The sequence below is a fragment of the Adiantum capillus-veneris genome, chromosome 28 (assembly GCF_014529385.1).
Source record: "Adiantum capillus-veneris isolate H3 chromosome 28, ASM1452938v2, whole genome shotgun sequence".
NCBI lineage: Eukaryota > Viridiplantae > Streptophyta > Polypodiopsida > Polypodiales > Pteridaceae > Adiantum > Adiantum capillus-veneris.
The window spans coordinates 39,561,120-39,570,975 of NC_140958.1; positions in this window are offsets into that span (position 1 = coordinate 39,561,120).

A 9,856-nucleotide genomic window follows, 5' to 3' on the forward strand; every position below is an offset into this window, starting at 1 on the left:
ACACATTGGAGGTGTCAAAAGATTCACATTCTACCGCTAGAGGATATTTTTATGAATTTTGTTTATTTCAATGATGAGGAGATCGATTTTTAATAAGCGACGTCTATGTCATGAAAAGGATACTTTCATTGAATGAAAAGGCGACCATTTCCTTCATCCACGGAGCTTTAAATAAGTAGGTGACAATTTTTTTATATTTTTGCTAATATTAATCTATTTTTATACGTAGCGTTGACTCTTCTCTCATTGAAAATGCTCTTTTTTCTCTCTCTTCTAAAGGGCCCTCTGAATGACTTACGAAATTTCCTAACGACACACACACACACACACAAAAAAAAAACACAGAGACAATCCACGCACATACATAGTGAAAATTTGCCTTGCTCTTAGGCTTTGTTCTACTCGCATACACACAAAAACACACAAAATCACATAGATACTCTATATCTCACACATGCATTAGAAATAATCCAAAATTTTTAAAAATTTCTCTCTCTATTCTTCTTCTTTAGGAACATCCATCGTGTTAAAAGTATTCATGCATTGTATGTATGTGTGTTTGAGTGATTGTGTGTTTCATTTTTCTATGTAAAGTTGTATGAATATATGTGCACAGAGAGAGAGAGAGAGAGAGAGAGAGAGAGAGAGAGAGAGAGAGAGAGAGAGAGCACACAAATAGAACCCCAAAGTGTGTACTATACACACATGAGATGATGTATATATAGAGGGGACCTGGGTGCCATATATAGAGAAGCCATATATTGAGTAGCTTCACATATAAGCTCAATAGCCCCGCTCAAATAAGGGTCCCTAACTATGAGTTTTTCCCTTGATCCCCTTGAAGGATCAAGGGAAAAACTCACATCTATATATACACCCACCGTTATATTATAAAAGTCATTGAATATACAAATATTCATGAGGAGCTACATCACTTCTTTTACATTCAATATTTTACGAGGAGCTACATCACTCCTTTTACAATGAATGTTTTATGAGGAGTTACATTACTGCTATCCTATCAAATACAATAATCAAAGTATTAACAAAATATCATCTTTGTATCAATAAAAATGAATAAATCATCATGGTATCAATGAAAAGCCTCCTAGAATAATCATTGTATCAATGAAACAACATCATGGTATCACCAAGAATAACCATGGTATCAACGAAACCACAATATGATATCACCAAGAATAACCATGGTATCAACAAAAAAACATCATGGTATCACCGAGAATAACCATGGTATCAACAAAATAACATCATGATATCACCAAAAATAATCATTGTATCAACGAAACAACATCATGGCATCACCGAGAATAACCATGGTATCAATGAAATATCATCATGGCAACACCAAGAATAACCATGGTATCAATGAAATATCATCATGGTATCAACGAGAATCACCATGACCAAAGTACTAACAAAACATCATCATGGTACCATCAAAATCATTATGGTATCAACGAGAAATTATCAATAAAATGACCTAAACTATATCTCTAGAAGAATAATTATATGAGAATCAATGAACGAGTATATCATATAACAAAGATCATGTACCAACGTAGCTCGATAGAATTTGGACGATCATCAACGGCTCGACTAAATCGGAACGATATGTAACTGGCTTCTGCAGCAAAGTTACGTCAGTAACAAATATATGACTGATGAAAAAAATATATAATTTAGAAGTTTTCAATATGAGGAAAATCAAAGGCAAAAAGTAAAATTTTTCTTTTCAAACATATTCACAGTCCGAGATGATAACCCAAAATCGGTGTAGAATTTAGAGAAAGTTTCTTTTGCAAAGTTTTAGACCACATCGATTTCGATGGCTCAAGTGAATAGTTTCTGCAAAATCATTCTCAATTAGGAGAAAATTAAAAAAACAAAAGATAAAAGTTGCTTTTCAGACATGTACGCAGTCCGCCAACGATAACTCAAAATCAGTTAGTTTCTGCAAAATTTCAATCATGCGAAAAATCAAAAACAAAAAGAGAAGTTGCTTTTTAGGCATGTACGCCGTCTGCGAATGATAAGTCAAAATCGATGCAGAATTTGAAAAACATTTTTTCTACAAAGTTGTTGACCACATCGATTCCAGTGCCTCCATGAAGTAGTTTCTGCAAAATCGTTTTCAATTAAGAGAAAAATCAAAAACATAAAATGAAAGATGCTTTTTAGGTATGTACGCAGTCCGCGAACGATAACTCAAAATCGGTGTAGAATTTGAAAGAACTTTCTTTTGTAAAGTTGTAGACCACATCGATTCCGATGCCTTTCATGGATAGTTTCTGCAAAATCGTTTTCAATCAGGAGAAAAATCAAAAATATAAACGTACTGCTCTGATACCATGTTGAGAGAGAGAGAGAGAGAGAGAGAGAGAGAGAGAGAGAGAGAGAGAGAGAGAGAGAGAGAGAGAGAGAGAGAGAGAGAGAGAGAGAGAGAGCATAGAAATAGAATCCCAAAGTGTGTAGAATACACACATGAGATGATGTATATATAGAGGGGACCTGGGTGCCATATATTGAGTAGCTTCACATATAAGCTCAACAATATGTACATATATGAATAGCTTCACATATAAGCTCAACAATATGTACATATATGAATACCATGTTGAGAAGAACAGGTGTATCCTAGTGAGGGGATGGTGTCTTTAAGTTTCGTATGAATCTGACATGATTAGGTGAGTTACCTTCCGTATGTGTGTATGTGGCTAGGTGGTGTAGTTGAGAGCAATGAGGATCTGGGTTATGGTTTAGTTGGCCTTCCAGAGTGTTGTATGTGTAGGATGGTCTCAGCTTGACAAGCTAAAGAGATTTCCTCCGTGTGCCTATCGTGTCATCTGTGTCCTCGATTGACATTATGTTGATCTAGGTAGTGTTTGCATGCACTTCATGGGTGTGTGAGACTTCCCGTCCAACAATCCCATTCTCTAAGACCATATGTCCCAAAAACTTCACTCTTGGTTAAGCAAGATGACACTTCGTTGGGTTGAGTTGACCCCCACTTTAACTATATTGCTTCAATGCCTTTCCAAGATTTGCACAATGATCCTTCCTGGAGATTATTGGCGCGCTTTTGGTACCAGGCACAACCATTCATAAGATCAAAAGGAAGTACACAATAACAAAATTATCCCCGTGGTATGATAATTGTGGTCTTCTTTCAATGTTCTAAAGCCAAGGTGAGCTGAAAATATCTAGAGAATCCATCACATACAATAGAATAAAGTATGTCATCTATGAAAGGAAGAGGGTATGGATCCCTCTTCATGGCTGCATTTATCTTAAACCTAACCTAAACATAAATGTAATCTAACTTAAATCTAAAACTAATCTAATATTAATTTCAACATAATCCTAAATCTAATCCAATCTCAAATCCTAAACCTAAATGTAATCTAACTTAAATCTAACCTAGTTAATTTTAAATCTTGCCCTAATTTTAAATCTAACGTAAATCTAAATCTAATCTAACTTTAAACTCAACATAAACATAAATTTAACCTAAACCTAAATGTAATCTAACCTAATCTTAAATCTAATTTTAAGTTTTATCCTAATCTTAAATCTAACTTAATTTTTAATTTAGCATAAAATTTAAATATAAGTTAAATGTAATCTAAATAAATCTTCCATCTTAATCTATCTTAATTTTGATTAAATGTAATTTTAAATCTAGCCTAACCCTAAATCTGAATATAACATTTCATTTCAGATTATCTCTACTCTTTGGGTTTTTTTCTCTCTCTCTCTCCCTCTTTCTCTTTCTCTTTGTTTTCTCCTCTCTCTCTCTCTCTCTCTCTCTCTCTCTTTCTCTTTGCTTTATAGCTCTCTCTCTCTCTCTTTACTTTTTCTCTTTCTCTCTCCCATTGTCTCTCTTTACTTTATCTATCTCTCTCTCTCTCTTTTCCTCTCTCAATGTGTGTGTCTATGCATTATTTGTTTATGCATGTGTGTGTGTGTGTGTATGTGTTTTTTGTTTATGCATGTGTGTACTCTCTCTCTCTCTCTCTCTCTCTCTCTCTCTCTCTCTCTCTCTCTCTCTCTCTCTCTCTCTCTCTCTTTCAAAGACACAATGTGTGTGTGTGTGTGTGAGAGAGAGAGAGATAAAGAGAGAGAGAGAGAGAGAGAGAGAGAGAGAGAACGAGAGAGAGTGAAAGAGGGGAAGGGAACATGAGAAAGAGGAGAGGGAAGGAGCATACCTAGCTCTCCTTCCTCTCCTCATGTGTGTGTGTGTGGAGGGGGAGAAAAATGATAGAGAGAGGGAGAGCGCGGGTTTACCTCTTTCAGTTGAGTGCCAAAACTCAGATCTGAGATATGATATTTTGGCGCTCTCAATTTATTTCTTATCCCTGTTGTCGTCGCTAGGGCGTCGCTAATGTGAAGTACCTTTTGTAGTGAAATTCTCAATTGTGACTCTCTTTGAAACTTTTGTGGTGGTGCTCTCCATAGCTTTGATACCATGTTGAACCGGAGAGAGAGACTGCAGGTAGACGAGAGAAGAGATAGATGACACCATCATATGCAATCCCTAAAGTGTATGTAGAACACACACTTAGTACACATATATAGTGGGGACTTCTAGCTATTTATAGCATAAGTGTGGGATATCTATATATCTCCGATAGCCTCTGCACACCGTTTGCAAAAAACATATACATTTATTATGCATAAAAAATTATGTGTGTGTGTGTATATATATACATATAGCACACACACACATGTATATATTTAAATATATATTTATATATGTGTATATATAATATACACACACACACACATATATATATACAAATATATATATATATATTTATTTATTTATTTATACACATGTACATATATGTGTGTATACACATGTATATATGTAAATTCATATATGTTTTTGCCAAGTGGCACATAGAGGCGACTCCCAAAAAAAGATGCAATTGCCTTTGCGCACCATTCGCCAAAACCAAATTTTAGTGTTTGTTTGGGGCTTTTCTCACTCTTCGGATGTCAGAATAAGGAATATACATATTTGTTTTTTAATATTTTTGGCGCTTTATACACATTGGAGGTGTCAAAAGATTCAAATTCTACCGCTAGAGGATATTTTTATGAATTTTGTTTATTTCAATGATGAGGAGATCGATTTTTAATAAGCGACGCCTATGTCATGAAAAGGATACTTTCATTGAATGAAAAGGCGACAATTTCCTTGATCCACGGAGCTCTTAATAAGTAGGTGACAATGTTTTTATATTTTTGCTAGTAGTAATCTATTTTTATACGTAGCTTTGACTCTTCTCTCATTGAAAGTGCTCTTTTTTCTCACTCTTCTAAAGGGCCCTCTGAATGACTTACGAAATTTCCTAACGACACACACACACACACAAACAAAAAAAAAACAGAGACAATCCACGCACATACATAGTGAAAATTTCCCTTGCTCTCAGTATTTGTTCTACTCACATACACACAAAAACACACAAAATCACATAGATACTCTATATCTCACACATGCATTAGAAATAATCCAAATTTTTTTAAAAAATTTACCTCTATTCTTCTTCTTTAGGAACATCCATCGTGTTAAAAGTATTCATGCATTGTATGTATGTGTGTGTGAGTGATTGTGTGTTTCATTTTTCTATGCAAAGTTGTATGTATATATGTGCTGAGAGAGAGAGAGAGAGAGAGCAAAGAAATAGAACCCCAAACTGTGTACTATACACACATGAGATGATGTATATATAGAGGGGACCTGGGTGCCATATATAGAGAAGCCATATATTGAGTAGCTTCACATATAAGCTCAATACCCCTGCTCAAATAAGGGTTCCTAACTTTGGATGAAAACCCCTTGGGGGATCAAGGGAAAAACCCATAGCTCTATATACATGCACCGTTATATTATAAAAGTCATTGAATATACAAATATTCATGAGGAGCTACATCACTCCTTTTACAATGAATATTTTACGAGGAGCTACAACACTCCTTTTACAATGAATGTTTTATGAGGAGTTACATTACTCCTATCCTATCAAATACAATAATGAATATAAAGGTTCAATAAAGACGTATAAAGGCTATCAATTAGCTCATAATCAGAAGTGTCTCCGTGAATCTATTGTGTAGCTTGTCCTCATTACCGCATCACCAAACATATCTTCATGTTGTCATCAATATGGCATCACCAAACATGTCTTTATAAATCTTTTTCTGTCACCAATTTTGTCTTCATGAAATCAATTCTTTGATCAATCCTACATAGATCATAGACTCAAAAAACATAGGTATGAAAATTCTTAGCATTGTTAGTGAAATAATCATGTTCACAATGCCATAAGATATGGTTCACGAAGCCACTTTTTTGATGACATATATACGCAGGACGACATATGTGGACATAAAGTATGAACATAAAAAGTACAAGATGCATGATACATGATGCAAATGACATGTGTATATACTACATAAAACTACATTTATCAACGTAGTGATATCAATGAGTATCATCAAAGTATTAACAAAATATCATCTTTGTATCAATAAAAATGAATAAATCATCATGGTATCAACGAAAAGCCTCCTAGAATAATCATTGTATCAATGAAACAACATCATGGTATCACCAAGAATAACCATGGTATCAACAAAAAAACATCATGGTATCACCGAGAATAACCATGGTATCAACAAAATAACATCATGATATCACCAAAAATAATCATTGTATCAACGAAACAACATCATGGCATCACCGAGAATAACCATGGTATCAATGAAATATCATCATGGCAACACCAAGAATAACCATGGTATCAATGAAATATCATCATGGTATCAACGAGAATCACCATGACCAAAGTACTAACAAAACATCATCATGGTACCATCAAAATCATTATGGTATCAACGAGAAATTATCAATAAAATGACCTAAACTATATCTCTAGAAGAATAATTATATGAGAATCAATGAACGAGTATATCATATAACAAAGATCATGTACCAACGTAGCTCGATAGAATTTGGACGATCATCAACGGCTCGACTAAATCGGAACGATATGTAACTGGCTTCTGCAGCAAAGTTACGTCAGTAACAAATATATGACTGATGAAAAAAATATATAATTTAGAAGTTTTCAATATGAGGAAAATCAAAGGCAAAAAGTAAAATTTTTCTTTTCAAACATATTCACAGTCCGAGATGATAACCCAAAATCGGTGTAGAATTTAGAGAAAGTTTCTTCTGCAAAGTTTTAGACCACATCGATTTCGATGGCTCAAGCGAATAGTTTCTGCAAAATCATTCTCAATTAGGAGAAAATTAAAAAAACAAAAAATGAAAGTTGCTTTTCAGACATGTACGCAGTCCGCCAACGATAACTCAAAATCGGTTAGTTTCTGCAAAATTTCAATCATGAGAAAAATAAAAAACAAAAAGAGAAGTTGCTTTTCAGGCATGTACGCAGTCTGCGAATGATAAGTCAAAATCGATGCAGAATTTGAAAAACATTTTTTCTACAAAGTTGTTGACCACATCGATTCCAGTGCCTCCATGAAGTAGTTTCTGCAAAATCGTTTTCAATTAAGAGAAAAATCAAAAACATAAAATGAAAGATGATTTTTAGGTATGTACGCAGTCCGCGAACGATAACTCAAAATCGGTGTAGAATTTGAAAGAACTTTCTTTTGTAAAGTTGTAGACCACATCGATTCCGATGCCTTCGATGGATAGTTTCTGCAAAATCGTTTTCAATCAGGAGAAAAATCAAAAATATAAACGTACTGCTCTGATACCATGTTGAGAGAGAGAGAGAGAGAGAGAGAGAGAGAGAGAGAGAGAGAGAGAGAGAGAGAGAGAAGAGAGAGAGAGAGAGAGAGAGAGAGAGAGAGAGAGAGAGAGAGAGAGAGAGAGAGAGAGACCATAGAAATAGAATCCAAAGTGTGTAGAATACACACATGAGATGATGTATATATAGAGGGGACCTGGGTGGCATATATTGAGTAGCTTCACATATAAGCTCAACAATATGTACATATATGAATAGCTTCACATATAAGCTCAACAATATGTACATATATGAATACCATGTTGAGAAGAACCGAGACGAGGAAGACTGAGACTGAGAGATGAGAGAGCGAGAGACGACAACTTGAGAATTGCAAACCCCAAAGTGTGTCTACTGATGATCACACAAGATGCGTTTATATAGAGGGGACCAGGGTGCTATATATAGAGATACTATATATAGCTCAACACCCCCACTCAAATGAAGGTCCCTAACTGTGGATGAAAAAACCCTTGGGGGCTCAAGGGAAAAACCCACAGCTCTATATATACCCACCGTTGTATTAAAACATTTTAAATATACATCTACAATGTTCAAATGAGCTACATCACTCCTATTTTACAATGCCCTTTCAAGGGTCTTTAACAACCCTATATATACAGTTGAATTGATGAAAATTCTTCAATATCTTTGAAAACCTTCAATATCTTTGAGCAGCTTGAATATCTTCGAGCCTCTATACACACTGATTGATGTGACTTTCATCCTGTAAACAATATGAACTCAAGAAACATATCGAGACGTGAAGGTTAGAAATAAACACATCACATTGTCCTTAGAGACGGTTCGCGACGCCGTTCTAGAGACGACATAGAAACAAACATAACGATGATGCAATCACATATGCAGACGACATAGAAACAAACATAATATCAATGTAATCACATGTGCACACATATATACAAAGACGGCATATCAAAACACAATGGGGCCACTTAGATTATTTGTATGCTTGCAAGCATAGAAAATGCATTCTATAACATAAGGTTGACGAGACGATAGATTTTCAATGACTGACGAAAAGATAGAGTTTCATAGCCAGACGAGACGATAGATGTTCAGTTGCCAAATGAGGCAATAGATTTTTAGCTATGCTGATCCGTCAGCATCAATCTTTTACGAGATGAAAAAACTTCAATATAGCCATAACATAAGTCATCTTGCCATGTCGAAAGGCTTCATGTTAGTCATAACACACGGCTTTGACGAGACAAGAAGAAAATCCTTTTAGTCCAGATGAAAATGTCCAAAACCAACAGATAGAAATAGGATACGATAATAATAAACCTCCGAGAGATGTACCTTTAACTTTGTCATGTATAGTCGGATTGAACACGATGTAAATCTTAGACCTCAAGAGTAAACCTGCGAGAGATGTACCTTTAACTTTGTCATGTATTGTCGGATTGAACACGATGTAAACCTCCGACATCTAGAGTAAATTATGGTAGGGTATCACCTCTGATATCAAGAGTATATCTAGATATGACCTTCCACATCATGAGTATAGACAAAACCAGTGTTGGGTACCATGTCCAACATTAAGAGTATAGAGGGATCCTTATCACGCTTAGAGGCCTCCTCATAATTCAAAATTGTATATCTTTGAAATCCATCACCTTCTGCCAGTCATCTATCTGTCTTTCCAATTTGTTGTCAATCATAATATCTATATATTCATACTCCTTCACATGAATCCAGTTGGGGACTGCGACCATATTCTAGATGCAATATCAGTGCCATGAACCATGTTCAGTAGATTTGATGCCCTAAGAAGGAAGTTCAAGTTTATGTAAACCATAAGTAGTATGAGGAAACACGTGTTGCACTTGGTCAGGAAATGGTGAGACTTCAATCTGATTGCACCCCGCCAATTAACGTCATCAGCAAAGTGAACACTTCCCAACTATCATTCTGATTTTATCTCTGTCGTCAGGCTGATGTAACCTCTATCTTCAGACACCATCCTTTAACACTGAGCAACATAT